The sequence below is a fragment of the Lithobates pipiens genome, unplaced genomic scaffold (genome assembly GCF_037356315.1).
Source record: "Lithobates pipiens isolate NorthernLeopardFrog02 unplaced genomic scaffold, aLitPip1_a1.2 Scaffold_10, whole genome shotgun sequence".
NCBI lineage: Eukaryota > Metazoa > Chordata > Amphibia > Anura > Ranidae > Lithobates > Lithobates pipiens.
The window spans coordinates 107,134,879-107,150,756 of record NW_027507686.1 but is presented as its reverse complement, the minus strand read 5'-3'; positions in this window follow the sequence as shown (position 1 = coordinate 107,150,756).

Genomic DNA, 15,878 nt, shown 5'->3' with positions numbered 1-15,878 from the left:
AGAAGCTGGTATATATAGAAGACTACAGCATACAGAAGAAAGGCTAGTGAATACAGAATACAGACTTGTGTATGCAGATAGGCTTGAGTATACAGAGATGCTAGAGTAAACAGTGAGGCTGGGGTACACAGAGAGGCTAGTTTAAAGAGAGGCTAGTATATACAAAGATGTTAGTGTATATAGAGAGGTTAGTGTAGAGAGGGTCGAGTGTATACAGAAAGGACAGTGCATATAGAGAAACTAGTGTATACAGAAAACAGGCTTGGGTATACATCAAAGCTGACAGTGTATACAGAAGACTGGGTAGTGTATACAGAGAGTCTAGTGGGTACAGAAGACAGGCTGGTGTATTCTAGCTAGTTTTTACAGTCTAGTGTATACAGAAGACAGGCTGTGGTATACAGAGGGTTTAATGTATTCAGAGAGTCTAGTGTACACAGTCGCTGAGTGTATACATAAGACTGGCTAGTTTACACAGTGTTTACAGAGATGCAAGGGTGTACAGAGAAGCTGGTATATATAGAAGACTACAGCATACAGAAGAAAGGCTCGTGAATACAGAATATAGACTCATGTATGCAGATAGGCTTGAGTCTACAGAGATGCTAGAGTAAACAGTGAGGCTGGGGTACACAGAGAGGATAGTTTAAAGAGAGACTAGTATATACAAAGATGTTAGTGTATATAGAGAGGTTAGTGTATAGAGAGGGTCGAGTGTATACAGAAAGGACAGTGCATATAGAGAAACTAGTGTATAAAGGCTATACATCAAAGCTGACAGTGTATACAGAAGGCTGGGTAGTGTATACAGCGAGTCTAGTGGGTACAGAAGACAGGCTGGTGTATACAGAGATGCTAGTTTATACAGAGAGACTAATGTTCTAATGCTCTATTTTGCAAATTTGTAATTCTCCACATCAACTGTCACATTGATATAACCACTGACGACACACCAATCCTGACTTATTTTGCTTTATTTATTATTAGAAATACTATATCAAAATCCGGTTAAATCTTTTCACTTCGATGAGGTCTACCGCTAATTGTACGGTAATGCAAAATGTTTACAAAACCATCCATTTGCTACCAGACATGCTGCACATACTAAGAGTAATGTAAATATCGCTCGCTAACGATGTAAACAGTTTTATTGCTTTTCTGACATTAACCGAGTATCTTTGACATTAACTGAGTATCTCTCTGCACTAGGATTGTAATAATGGTACCGGCATATCCTTTAAATTTAGACTAACGCAACTATTTTCGGCCATTCTCAAGCTAAGCTTTCAATCTCTTCTCGTTGAAACAGCGATACTTCCTCCCTGCAACATTAAGCCATTTAAATGTCCTATTGGTCGCCTATATTATGCCTATATTATACAACTCTCTGAAAAGCATATATGTAGAGAGTAAAACTAGTCTTATATCTTAATAAAACAGTTTTATTGCTCAACCAGTATCAGCTGTCATGACACAAGCAAATAAACTTTTCCACTGTTTGACTCTATTTTCTGTATTACTTCTTTTTCTCCACCTTAACTGTCACAGTTAAAACACAGTGACAAAACATTTCTTTTTACCGCAGCAAGCCGTCTTTCTGCCATATGCTTCAGAAAATTAATTTAACGCTTTTAAATCCATATCAAATCCACATCCTAATGTAAACCGTCTTACAATTTTAACATTTACTGATAGCAATTACTGATATTACATTATGATTATACCAGTGGAAAAGGACCGCGAAATTAATCATAATCTCAGAGTTAATTTATCTGATAAATTTACGATTTACTCAACGATTTACTAGACGATTTAAACTTAGATTTTTTCAAACTAAGTCAATTTAATCTTAAATAATGTATACTATATTCTACTGTACTCTTAAATTATGTACTGTTTTTCTGTATTTTAGCCGTGCTCATATTTCGTGTTATGTTGCAACCATCTAATCTCATTGCTATTCCGACATTCTGCCTTAATGAGGATATTACTTTGCAACTATCCCTTGATCCCTTTTGTGTATTCTCTTTATCTCGACCTATATATACTGCCTTAATATTTTCCTAATTATATTATTTTCCTTATTATATTATAGAGATTTCTATCTCTAAATCATTGTAAACCTAACCATACTTATAATGTCTACAGCTAATTTTACGTTAAAGTAAAATTCACACAAAACCATCTTTTTAAAACCTTTTACACACTGCACTTAATGAGTAATGCAACCATCTCTCGCTACCTCTATGCAATAGGATTCTCTTTCTGACTCTATTTTGTGTATTACTTCTTCTCCACATTAACTGTCACACTGATAACCATTTGTAACACATAACACTGGCAACACATTTTTTAACAGCAGCAAAATGTGAGAAAAGCAGTGGGACGGTTTACTTGATGTAGTAGTGGTTGCAGTAGCAAAGGATAGCAATAAAGTTTGATTACATTTAATAACACATAATGCAACTATTTTACATTCACATCAAGCATACATCCTTATGTCTATCACTATTAATGTTCAGGTTACTCATACATTATGCCGATAATCAGTAGAAACGGAAAATAGTCACTGTAAGCCGTCTTCCTGCGTAACAAAATTAATGGAACGATTTACACGTTGGCATTTTCAAGCTACGTCAATTTACTCTTAAATAATGTAGCTGCTTAGCTCACATTTTGCTGTATGTAGCCGCGTTTATACAGATAGACTAATATTCTAATGCTCTATTTTGCATATTTGTAATTCTCCACATCAACTGTCACATTGATATAACCACTGACGACACACCATCCTGACTTATTTTGCTAAATTTATTATTATGTACTGTTTTTCTGTATTTTAGCCGTGCTCATATTTCGTGTTATATTGCAAACATCTAATCTCATTGCTATTCCGACATTCTGCCTTAATGAGGATATTACTTTGCAACTATCTCTGTATCCCTTTTGTGTATTCACTTTATATCGACCTATATATACTGCCTCAATATTTTCCTAATTATATTATTTTCCTTATTATATTATAGAGATTACTATCTCTAAATCATTGTAAACCTAACCATAGTTATAATGTCTACAGCTAATTTTACGTTAAAGCAAAATTCACACAAAACCATCTTTTTAAAACCTTATACACACTGTACATTAAGAGTAATGCAACCATCTCTCGCTACCTCTATGCAATAGGATTCTCTTTCTGACTCTATTTTGTGTATTACTTCTTCTCCACATTAACTGTCATACTGATAACCATTTGTAACACATAACACTGGCAAACACATTTTTTTAACAGCAGCAAAATGTGAGAAAAACAGTTGGGACGGTTGGCTTGATTGAGAAGTGGTTGCAGTAGCAAAGGATAGCAATAAAGTTTGATTTCATTTAATAACACATAATGCAACTATTTTACATTCACATCAAGCATACATCCTTATGTCTATCACTATTAATGTTCAGGGTTACTGACACATTATGTCGATAACCAGTAGAAACGGAAAACAGTTAGTGTAAGCCGTCTTCGTGCGTAACAAAATTAATGGAGTAGTGGTTGCAGTAGCAAAGGATAGCAATAAAGTTTGATTACATTGATTACATTTAAAAACACATAATGCAACTATTTTACATTCACATCAAGCATACATCCTAATGTCTATCACTATTAATGTTCAGGTTACTGATACATTATGCCGATAATCAGTAGAAACGGAAAACAGTCACTGTAAGCCGTCTTCGTGCGTAACAAAATTAATGGAACGATTTACACGTTGGAATTTTCAAGCTACGTCAATTTACTCTTAAATAATGTAGCTGCTTAGCTCACACTTTGCTGTATGTAGCCGCGTTAACTGTATTAATAGTTACATGTAAGTAACCAATGGGGATTGACATGTCATGTCTATCTCACATCTCTAATGCAATTTGACTCTTTGCGATGTCATATATTGCCAGTTATTATACTTTCTCATCCTTAAACGTGTTGTAAGGATCCTGAAAAACGATAGAAACCTAGTCACGTCATTGCTGATATTTCATGATAACAGCAATCATCTCAACTAATTGCTATTCCGACATTCTGCCTTGGTATTACTTTGCAACGCTCTATTGAACCATGTAAAGGTAAGCTAGATATTTTGTGTATTTACACTAAACTCGATCTGTATCTCAATATTATCCTTTCTAATTTTGCTAGAGTTTGCTATGTCTAAATCCAGGTTTACCTACTCACCTTTATTACGTATACTGCTAATTTTAGGATAATACAAAACCATCTTATTGCTTCTTTACACGCTGCACATATTAAGAGTAATACAATGCTACCGATGTGAACAATTTAATTGCTCTTCTCACATTTAGCTGGTATCTTTCTGCTATAGGAAACTGAATTTGTACTACAACGATCACTCATCTAATATCAGTCCACTCAGTGCTACCGGGATAAACATAAGTAATGAAATGATTTCCCAGTCATTTTGAAGCTACTGCAACTAACGCTTCCGATCTCTTTTCAACTGCAATACTTAATCTCTAAGTAATATTTAGCTGCTTAGCTCACACTTTGCCGTGCTAACTGTATTAATGGTTACCTGTAAGTAACCAATAGTAATTGACATTTCATCTCTTTTTCACATTCACATTTCTAATGCAGTTTGTCTTTTTGCCATGTCATCCTCTGCCTGTTATTATCCTTTCTCATCCTTATGCTATATACTTTATGCTATATTTGGGGTATATTCACTACATGATTAAAGACACGTAATGAACCCGATTGATAAAAACCTACACACGTCGTTGCTGTTATTTCGTGTATTTCCACTTAAACCGGACCTGTATATACTGTCTCAATATTAATCTGAGTTATTTTGCTATATTTATTAGTAGAATAAACACATTACTATCTCTAAATCCTGGTAAACCAACTCACACAAAACCGTCTTATTTCTACCTTACACGCAGCACATATTAAGATATTAACATTTAGCTGGTATCTCTCTGCAATAGTAAGCGATATGTGCAGATCACTCATCTAATATCAGACTTCTCCGTGCTACCAGAACAAAATAAACCATGTACTGCCAAACCAATAACGCCAATTACTTAACGTCTATCAATCAATAACTTAACAAAATAAACTTAGCACTCTTTTGCTCTATTTTGTAAATTTGTAGTTCTCCACATTAACTGATTGATATCACCACTGACAACACACCACTGACCTTTTAACAGCACCAAAGAATGAAAAAAGCACTGTAACGTTTTACATGATTCAGAAGTAGTTGCATTAGCAAATATATAAAGTCCTGTCTTCTTTACACGCTAGCCTTTCTGTATACATTAATCCCTCTGTGTACACCAGCCTCTCTATATAGACTAGCCTCTCTGTCTTCTGTATACACGTGCTCCTAATCTATATACACTAGCCTGCCTTCTTTTTACAATAGTCTCGGTGTCCCAGCCTCTCTGCATACACTAGCCTCACTGAATTCCCCAGACGATCTTCTGTATATTCTGTCTTTTGTACACATTAGCCTCTCTGTATATACTAGCCGGTCCTCTGTATACACTAGTACGTCTGTATACACTAGCAAGTCTGTGTAACCAAGCCGGTCTAGTGTATACAGACGGACTAGTGTATACAGAGGACCGGCTAGTTGATACAGAGAGGCTAATGTGTAGAAAAGACAGGCTAACGTATACAGTTAGGCTAGATTATACAGAAGAACGTCCTGGGTATGCAAAGCGCTAAGCTTCAAGGGATGGCCAACGTGAGTAATATGAGGGACACTCCTCACTCCCCCCCACCTACCAGATCTGACTTTCATCCCCTTGCCCTCTCTGCCCCGGTCATCTGGTGGCAGTTTTATGCACTCCCTGGCCCCCACCCATTCATAATCCTTACCAACCTTTCCTTCCGCTGCACACAGGAACACACTGGATGACTTGTCTAATTAACCAACTGTACAAGACAGCGCTATCCTCCTGGAGGAGGCTTTACCCCTCATGTTTGGGTGGTCCCTGCCTCCCCCTGGATACTCCACATAGACCCCGACGACATTGTCGGAGGGGCACCACTTGACAGGACACGGCGTTGTCTTGCCGGTGGCATCTCCCATTGGAGGAAGGGATGATGGCCCCAACCCCTTGGCAGCAGGTTCTTTCATGTACAGACCAGGACGGCTCATCTTCCCTTCTGGAATCTTGACCTTAGAGGGGGGAGTGGCACTTTGGGGGGTCTAAGTGATACCTAGTGCGCTGTACTGGAAGGGCTTGACATTCCCGCATATGTGTCCCCTCCCTTTGGTTGCGCCCCTCGTCCCCCAACCTCTGGCCCCCACCTACTCTTTGCCGACATTGCCTTCTGCAGCTTTCGGGGACACCCTGGATGACTTATTTATTGAGCCTATTGGAACGAGATACTGCTTCCCTCGAGTTTGACTCTGGACCCCCCTGGAGGATTTACCCCTTACTTTTTGGGCGGTCCCAGCCTCCCTCTGGATGCTCTACACAGCCCCCGATGGCGATGCAGGAGAGACACTAATTGGCGGGCCCCAGGACTGCTGCTCGGGTGAAGTCTCCCATTGGATGGAGGGATGGTGGCCCCAGCCCCTTGCCTGCTGGATTTTCCATGCACCGACCAGGGCTGCTCCTCTTTCATCTTGATGTGGTGACCATGGAGGGGAGGAGTTGAAATTTATGGGGTCCGGGTGGCTTCTGGCGTGAGTGCGCTAAAGGACTTGACATTTCCGCATGTTTGTCCCATCTCCCTAGCTGCCCCTCCTTCCCTCCCCCCTTCCCCACCTTCCCCCCCTTTCCTCCTTCCCCTCCCTCCCCCTTTCCCCCTTCCCTCCCCCTTTCCCTCCCCCTTTTGCCCCTTCCCCCTGTTTCCCCCCCTTTCCCTCCCCCTTTTCCCCCCGGGGTGTGGACGGGGGAAAGGGAGTAAGGAGAGGACAATCTGCCAAAGGGAGAAATGCATTTGTTCAAGGGCTGCATGTAAGCATATGGGACAGGGGGTGGTGGATCCCATTCTGTGATGCCTTTTCTGTTGTGACGGGCTCCCTCATGCATGCCTACGTTTAGGGCGAGCCGAGGAGACCCCTCAGTGCTGATAGTTATATGCTCTACGTCGGTTTTGATTATACTATTGTTTTTTTGTTCTATGATGTTACTGATTGTCTTTTATTTGCATACCGGTATCAGACGTGACATTTACCACTGCCAGGACTGGGGGGACTGGGATCCGGGGGCTCCCTCTATGACCTGTCTCCCCACCAACCCAAGTAGGACGGCGCTTTAAACCCAGTGTACATCTGGTAAGCGCTATAGCATAATTGTGCTGTTTTAGTATACCCTTACTGTACTGTTGAGTGCGGACAACCCTAATTTCCCTCTCCCCCTGGGGTTGAGGTGCCCGGCCTTTTTTTCCCCTATCCTCCTGGAGGAGGCTTTACCCCTCATGTTTGGGTGGTCCCTGCCTCCCCCTGGATACTCCACATAGACCCCGACGACATTGTCGGAGGGGCACCACTTGACAGGACACGGCGTTGTCTTGCCGGTGGCATCTCCCATTGGAGGAAGGGATGATGGCCCCAACCCCTTGGCAGCAGGTTCTTTCATGTACAGACCAGGGCGGCTCATCTTCCCTTCTGGAATCTTGACCTTAGAGGGGGGAGTGGCACTTTGGGGGGTCTAAGTGATACCTAGTGCGCTGTACTGGAAGGGCTTGACATTCCCGCATATGTGTCCCCTCCCTTTGGTTGCGCCCCTCGTCCCCCAACCTCTGGCCCCCACCTACTCTTTGCCGACATTGCCTTCTGCAGCTTTCGGGGACACCCTGGATGACTTATTTATTGAGCCTATTGGAACGAGATACTGCTTCCCTCGAGTTTGGCTCTGGACCCCCCTGGAGGATTTACCCCTTACTTTTTGGGCGGTCCCAGCCTCCCTCTGGATGCTCTACACAGCCCCCGATGGCGATGCAGGAGAGACACTAATTGGCGGGCCCCAGGACTGCTGCTCGGGTGAAGTCTCCCATTGGATGGAGGGATGGTGGCCCCAGCCCCTTGCCTGCTGGATTTTCCATGCACCGACCAGGGCTGCTCCTCTTTCATCTTGATGTGGTGACCATGGAGGGGAGGAGTTGAAATTTATAGGGTCCGGGTGGCTTCTGGCGTGAGTGCGCTAAAGGACTTGACATTTCCGCATGTTTGTCCCATCTCCCTAGCCCCTCCTTCCCTCCCCCCTTCCCCACCTTCCCCCCCTTCCCTCCTTCCCCTCCCTCCCCCCTTTCCCCCTTCCCTCCCCCTTTCCCTCCCCCTTTTGCCCCTTCCCCCTGTTTCCCCCCCTTTCCCTCCCCCTTTTCCCCCCGGGGTGTGGACGGGGGAGAGGGAGTAAGGAGAGGACAATCTGCCAAAGGGAGAAATGCATTTGTTCAAGGGCTGCATGTAAGGGTATGGGACAGGGGGTGGTGGATCCCATTCTGTGATGCCTTTTCTGTTGTGACGGGCTCCCTCGTGCATGCCTACGTTTAGGGCGAGCCGGGGAGACCCCTCAGTGCTGATAGTTATATGCTCTACGTCGGTTTTGATTATACTATTGTTTTTTTGTTCTATGATGTTACTGATTGTCTTTTATTTGCATACCGGTATCAGACGTGACATTTACCACTGCCAGGACTGGGGGGACTGGGATCCGGGGGCTCCCTCTATGACCTGTCTCCCCACCAACCCAAGTAGGATGGCGCTTTAAACCCAGTGTACATCTGGTAAGCGCTATAGCATAATTGTGCTGTTTTAGTATACCCTTACTGTACTGTTGAGTGCGGACAACCCTAATTTCCCTCTCCCCCTGGGGTTGAGGTGCCCGGCCTTTTTTTCCCCTGACCTTTCCTTCCATTTGCCCTTCCTTTCTCCCCCTTAGTTCCCGCCATCCATTACCTACCCAATACCTACCTTGGTTCAACTTTCTATGCTTTTCTCTGACGTCTCCCTCCCCGAGGAGCGATGGCAGACTCAGTCAAGGTCACCTCTCTAAACGTTAAGGGACTGAACTCCCCTGAAAAACGGTGGATCCTCCTGTGAGAACTGAAGACTTCCTGTACTGATGTGGCCTTTATACAAGAAACACATTTTAAAAATACTAGCCTTCCCTTTCTACGGTCGAGATCCTTCCCTAAGGTCTACCACTCTACTAACCCCTCCTCTAAGACCAAGGGAGTCTCCATTCTGATCTCTTGCAGGCTCCCCTGGGTTCTCCAGGATTCTCTGGTGGACCCTGGGGGCCGATATATTTTACTTAGGGGCCACATTGGAGAGCTCCTTTTTACATTTGCCATTGTGTACGCTCCCAATGATCACCAAGACACGTTCCTCAGAACTACCCTGCACAGATTATGTGACTTTCGGGAGGGCCAGTTAATATTAGGTGGGGACTTTAATGTCCCCTTTTGCCATCGGTTGACACTTCTGCCTCTTGCTCCTCGCTCCTCATTTCCTCTAGAAAGCAGATTACTAAGTGTTTAATAAATGACCAATTAGTTGATGTCTGGCGTCTGCAACGCTCCGGGGAAAGGGACTACTCTTTTTGCTCTTCCCCTCACAAATCATACTTGAGGATAGACTTCTTCTTGATTCCACATGACCAACTGCACTTTGTGAGCTCTTCCTCCATCGGCCATATTACTTGGTCCGACCACGCTCCTGTATCCATTACCTACACCCTCTCTAGGAACCCCTCACCTAGGTCTCTATTCTGGCACCTTAATGAGAGCCTCCTCCAGATACCGTAAGTTTTAGCAGATGTGACCAAGGAATTGGACTTTTATTTCCAAGAAAACTAAACGCAGGACTGCGACCCGGGGATAATTTGGGAGGCTCACAGGGTACTTATCAGGCATGGGGCGCACATCAAATGAACACGGAAGGAACAGTTTGCTAATCTGTTTCGTGACCTTGCCTCTGTGGGAGCGAAACATCAACATGCCCCCTCACGGACCTTAGAGATTGAATTGGGGCACTCCGTACCCAGATTACTGATTATAAAGCGAAAGCGACACTCCAGTTTTGTCGTAAACTGACGTAGGAGTCAGGGGACAAATGCGGAAAAATCTTAGCCAGGTAAAGGAGTTGAAATCTGCCTCTTACATACCACAGTTGATAGATGAGTATAGCCAGAGGGCCTCTACCCCAACCCAAATAGCCGAAGTCTTTGAAAATTTTTACTCTGATCTCTACAACCTGCCCGATTCAGGGTCCGGACAGGACAATATAGACAGATATGTAATAGTTTCTGGTCTACCAACCCTCTCATGGAATCACGGGAGTACTTGGAGGACCCGATTACACTGGAAGAAGTCCAGACGGCCGTGGGACCTCCGAAGGTGGGTAAGCCTCCGGGCCCTGACGGATATTCCGCACAATACTATAAGACCTTCCTCCCTATTCTCGGCCTGCGCTTGGTGAATTTATTTAATATTCTGAGCTCGAATGGGGATTTTCCTGAGGATACCCTTAGAGCCCACATCTCGTTGATACCCAAGGAGGGCAAAGACCCGGGCCTATGTGGGAGCTACAGACCCATTTCCCTCCTAAATTCGGTCCTAAAACTATTCTCTAAAATCCTCTACACGTGATTGGCACAGCACTTGCAGTCCCTTATACAGATTGACCAGTTAGGTTTTATTCCCACCAGGGAAGATAGGGACAACACCATTAAGGCGCTTACCCATGTCCATAAAGTAAAGTTATCTGAGACCCCTTGTCTTTTCGTGAGTACTGATGCTGAGAAGGCTTTTGTTTCAAATTTCTCTTTATTTATTTATATTATAAAACATCCATTCAATCTTTCCATTCAAATCATTATAAAACATTCCCCATACCCACCGAAGAAAAAAAAAAAAAAAAAAAAAAACAACACAACTTATTAATACTATTCCAATCAATCGCCCACCCTCACATAAATTCCCACACTTTTCCTGAGGTACTCAATTCCTCCCATTTCTTCCAATAATCCGAAATCTGTTTTTCTACATATCCCTCTTGTCTAATCTGTTTTTCCATGAAGCACACCTCGCTCATCTCATAATTCCAATCTTCTATTGTTGGGGCTACTTCCTTTTTCCATTTCCTTGCTATTACGGTTTTAGCTACTGTAGTTATTTGGTACAAAAATTCCATCTCTTTTCGATCTAATTTTTTAGATGAATGTGAGAATAATACAGTCTTTATATCAAGATTTATTCTTATACCTGTCAGTTCCTGATATAATTTTATTTTTTTAACCCAAAATATTTTTACCTTCCAGCAACTGTACCAAATATGCTCTAAAGTACCCTTCTCCTTCTTACATCTCCAACATAATTCAGAGTTCCTTTTATTTATTTTATTCATAACCACTGAGCTTCTATACCATCTTAATAGAATTTTATAGTTTTTTTCTTGATATTTAATAGCTAAGGGTGTTTTATATATTCCTTCAAATACCTCTCCCCACTCTTTCTCTGTCAACTCCTGCCCTATTTCTTCCTCCCACTTTTTTATTCCTGCTATTTTTTTAATATTCCCTCCAGGAAGTAATAGGTTATATATCTTAGCTAATTTCTTGTTTGCTTTATCCTTATTCATTGCTATTTGTTCAAATATAGTTGGTGGTCTATTAATCATTATCTTTATTGGGTCAATAAATGCCCTCAGCTGTCTATACTGAAACCATTTATTTTTATATTCTTGCCCCAATTCCTGAAATGTTGGAATGTTTCCATCATTTAGGATTTGTATTATCCGCTCATGTTCTTCCATATTCCATTTCAGAAATGTATTATCCTTTACAGCTGGTCAAAATTCAGGATTGCTAAATAAAGGGGTCATAGGGCCTATTGAAGATGAAAGTTGTTTCTTCTTTATCATGTCGTCCCAAATTTTTAAAGTTGTTCTTACAAAGATAGGCATCTCCTTCCTCTCTGGTCTTAACTTAGGTTTTATCCATGGCTGATGTTTTATTTTAGCCCCTAATATATCTTCCTCCAATTTTACCCATTGCTTGTCTTTTTCATTATGCTGCCAGTCAATAATTCTCATTAAAGAGGCTGCTTGTGAATATTTAAAAAAGTCAGGCAATGCTAATCCTCCATTATCTTTCGTTCTAATTAATACCTCCCTACCTACTCTAGGGGTCTTATGTGCCCATACAAAGCCTTCTACCATTTCTTTCAGATCTTTAATAATTTTTTTTGATGGTATAATGGGTACTGTTTGAAAGATATACAGCATAATTGGCAAAATCTCCATCTTTACAATATTTATTCTCCCAAACCATGAGTGAGTTATTTTATCATATTTACCTAGAAGTTTCTTTACCTTCTGAACTGTCACGTTGTAATTCATTTCTTGCAAGAGTTTTAAATCTCTTGGGATATATACTCCCAAATATTTTATCACATCTTGCTTCCATTTAAACAAAAAATTTTTTTGTAAGACAGTTTGGACTCTCTCTTCTAATGTAATATTCATTAATTCAGATTTGTCATAATTTACTTTAAAATTGCTAACTTCACCGAATCTCTCAAACTCTTTTATTAGATTTGGTATAGTAATTATGGGATTAGTTATATATAATAAAAGATCATCTGCATAGGCAGCCATCTGATATTCTTTGCTTTTGACCTTTATCCCCATAATATCTTTGTTTATTCTTATAGCCTCCATGAGATGTTCCATCATCATAATATATAAAAGTGGTGATAAAGGACACCCTTGTCGGGTTCCATTTGAAATCTTTATATATTCAGATAATATCCCATTTGTTCTCACTTTAGCCCTAGCATTCTTATATAGGGCCATAATCCTTCCTAACATCTTAGGTCCCATCGTTGTTTGCTTCAATACTTCCTCTAAGAACTGCCATCCCACCCTATCAAATGCCTTTTCGGCATCTATAGCCAATAGGCAGGTAGGGATGGCAGTTCTCTGAGCGTATTCAATCAACGTGCATGTTTTAATGATATTATCTCTTGTCTCCCTCCCTTTCAAAAACCCCGTTTGTTCCAGGCTTATATTATTTGAGATAATATCCGTTATTCTTTTGGATAAAATTTTTGAGAATATTCTTATATCTAAATTGGTCAACGATATGGGTCTATAATTTTTACATAGTGTTTGATCTTTTTCCGGTTTTAATATTAGTACTATATGAGCCTCTGTACCTTGTATCGCAAATGGTTGATCTAAAGATATAGAATTAAATGTTTCCTTAAGTATGGGTATTATTTGTTCCTTAAATGACTTATAAAATCTAGCAGTATATCCATCTGGCCCTGGACTTTTCCCCAGAGCAAGTTCTTTAATAGTCTGTTGAATTTCTTCTGTTGTAATTTCTTCCTCCAACCCCTCCATCTTTCCTTTTAAGCAGTTAAATATAGCCATTTCCTTTACATATTTTTGTATGTTCTCCCCTTTGTTTTCTCCTTCCTTGTGTTCCTTACCATCTTTTATATTATATAATTTAGAATAGTATGTATGGAAGGTTTCAGATATTTCCTCTGGGTCGTATGTAATTTCCCCATTTGGTTTTACAATTTTCTCTATGTAACTTGGGGGTTGTTGCTTTTTTAAAGCTCTGGCTAATATTTTCCCAGGTTTATTTCCAAATTTATACCACTGCGCTCTATCCTTATCCCTTATCCGAAGGGAATCTTCATCAAGCACTGATTGTAATTCCAGTTGTTTTTCCTTTAGTCTAGCTCCATCACACAATTTCCTACTTACTTTATGTATTTCTTCTAGTTCTTTAATCTAATTTTCCAATTGAGATATTTTTTGTGTTTTTTCTTTTTTTTTTCTTACCCCGTGCTTGATGAATATTCCCCTCATAACACATTTTAATGTTTCCCATTGAATTGCAGGTGAGGTTTCGTCCCTTTCATGAATGATCAGAAATTCTTTTATAACTTGTAGTATTTCTGCCACGCATTTTCTATCTTTAATTAAATTATCATTCAATCTCCATATCCCATTCCTTTTCTTTGTTTCAATCACTGAAATTTCCACATATATTGGGGCATGGTCCGACCAAAGGAATCCCCCTATTTCTGTTACTGGTTTCATCATTAAGCCCTCTTTATTTATAAAAAAATAATCCAATCTATGATATGAATTGTGTATATTTGAATAATATGTATAGTTTTTTTCCTTTTGGTGTTGGGCCCTCCATATATCTATTAATTGATATTTTTTCAGTATGTCCTTAAATTCCTTTATTCTATTGTTATTATTATTTTTTTTTTGTAGTTGTATATTTGTAGTATCTTTCTTTACATCCATTAAAAAGTTTATATCACCACCCACTATTACCACTCCTTCCGCCTTCTTCATTGCGTCCGATAGGGCTTTTGTACCACTCTCTATTTGTCCATAATTAGGGAGATATAAATTAACTATAGTAAATTTTTTTCCATATAGCATAAACTTTATTATTAAAGATCTCCCATCTTTGCCTTCATATTTTTGTAATATTTGGACCGGCAAGTTCCTATGGAACGCAATTGATACCCCTTTTGATTTGGAATATGGAAATGTATCATGTAACCATGTATTGTAATTTATATTATTAATTTTAGGTATATGATCTGAGCGAAAATGTGTCTCCTGAAATAGCACAATATCTATTTTCTGCTTATGTAGGAAATTTAAAATTTGATTTCTTTTAGCGGGGGAATTAATACCTCTTACATTAAAAGAACAAAACTTCACACTACCCATAAGAAAAAAAAAAAAAAAAAAAAAAAACACAGTTTCCAATATACAATAATCTCACTTAGAGTTATCCCACCCTCCCTATACCCATAAACACATACACACTCAGTTATCTACCACCCTTCTACACCCACCCTTATGACACCTCTGTTCCCCTATAATTTGACTATATTAGTCTAACTCACCAAAGGTGAGGTCCCTATCGAGGGGGTATTTAAACTGCTGATCCTGATATCCTGAGAAGGCTTTTGATCGGGTCAAATAGACATTCATGTTCTCGGTCCTTCGCCAAATAGGTCTGAGTGAACGGATGCTGGCATGGATAAGTAAGATATACTCACGCCCTTCAGCTCAAGTCAAAGCAAATCGGGTGCTCTCATCTCCCCTTGACATCGGGAATGGGACCAGACAGGTTTGCCCCCTGTCACCTCTATTATTCTTACTGTCATTGAAACCCTTTCTCTCCACAATTCGACAAAACTCAGACATAACGGGACTCCAAATGGGTACTATTGAGTGCAAGATATCTGCCTACGCGGATGACCTGCTGTTCTCGCTGATGAATCCCAGAGTTTCCTTGCCAAATCTCCTTCGGGAATTCCAGATATACGGGATACTTCTTAAAATCAGAGGCCATGGGGGTTGCAGTCCCCCCGCAAATGTTACTAGACTTGCAGTCCAATTTTCATTTTAAATTTACCCATACAGCCCTTAAGTACTTAGGTACTTACATTCCACTGGACATCGTGCGTACGTTTATGTTGAACTTCCCCCCACCCCTTGTCAGTAAGATCCGCAGTTTGCTTCACGGGTGGCATTCTGGCCTCTATTCCTGGTTCAGGAGATGCAATCTCATTAAAATGAACATACTCCCTAAATTTCAGATTTCAGATTCCAGTCTCATTTTTTAAGCAAGCTCAATCCCTGCTCACTCAATTTAAGTGGGCCCACAAAAATCCCAGACTTAAGAGGTTACAGCTGACATTGTCTAAACAACAGGGAGGGTTGGTTCTCCCTGACTTGCGACGCTACTACCATGCCTCCCATCTGGGGCATGTATTGGACTGGCATCGAAACAAACTTTCTAAGCTCTGGGTGCAACTAGAACAATCTCACTCCAGAATTCCGCTAAGAAGC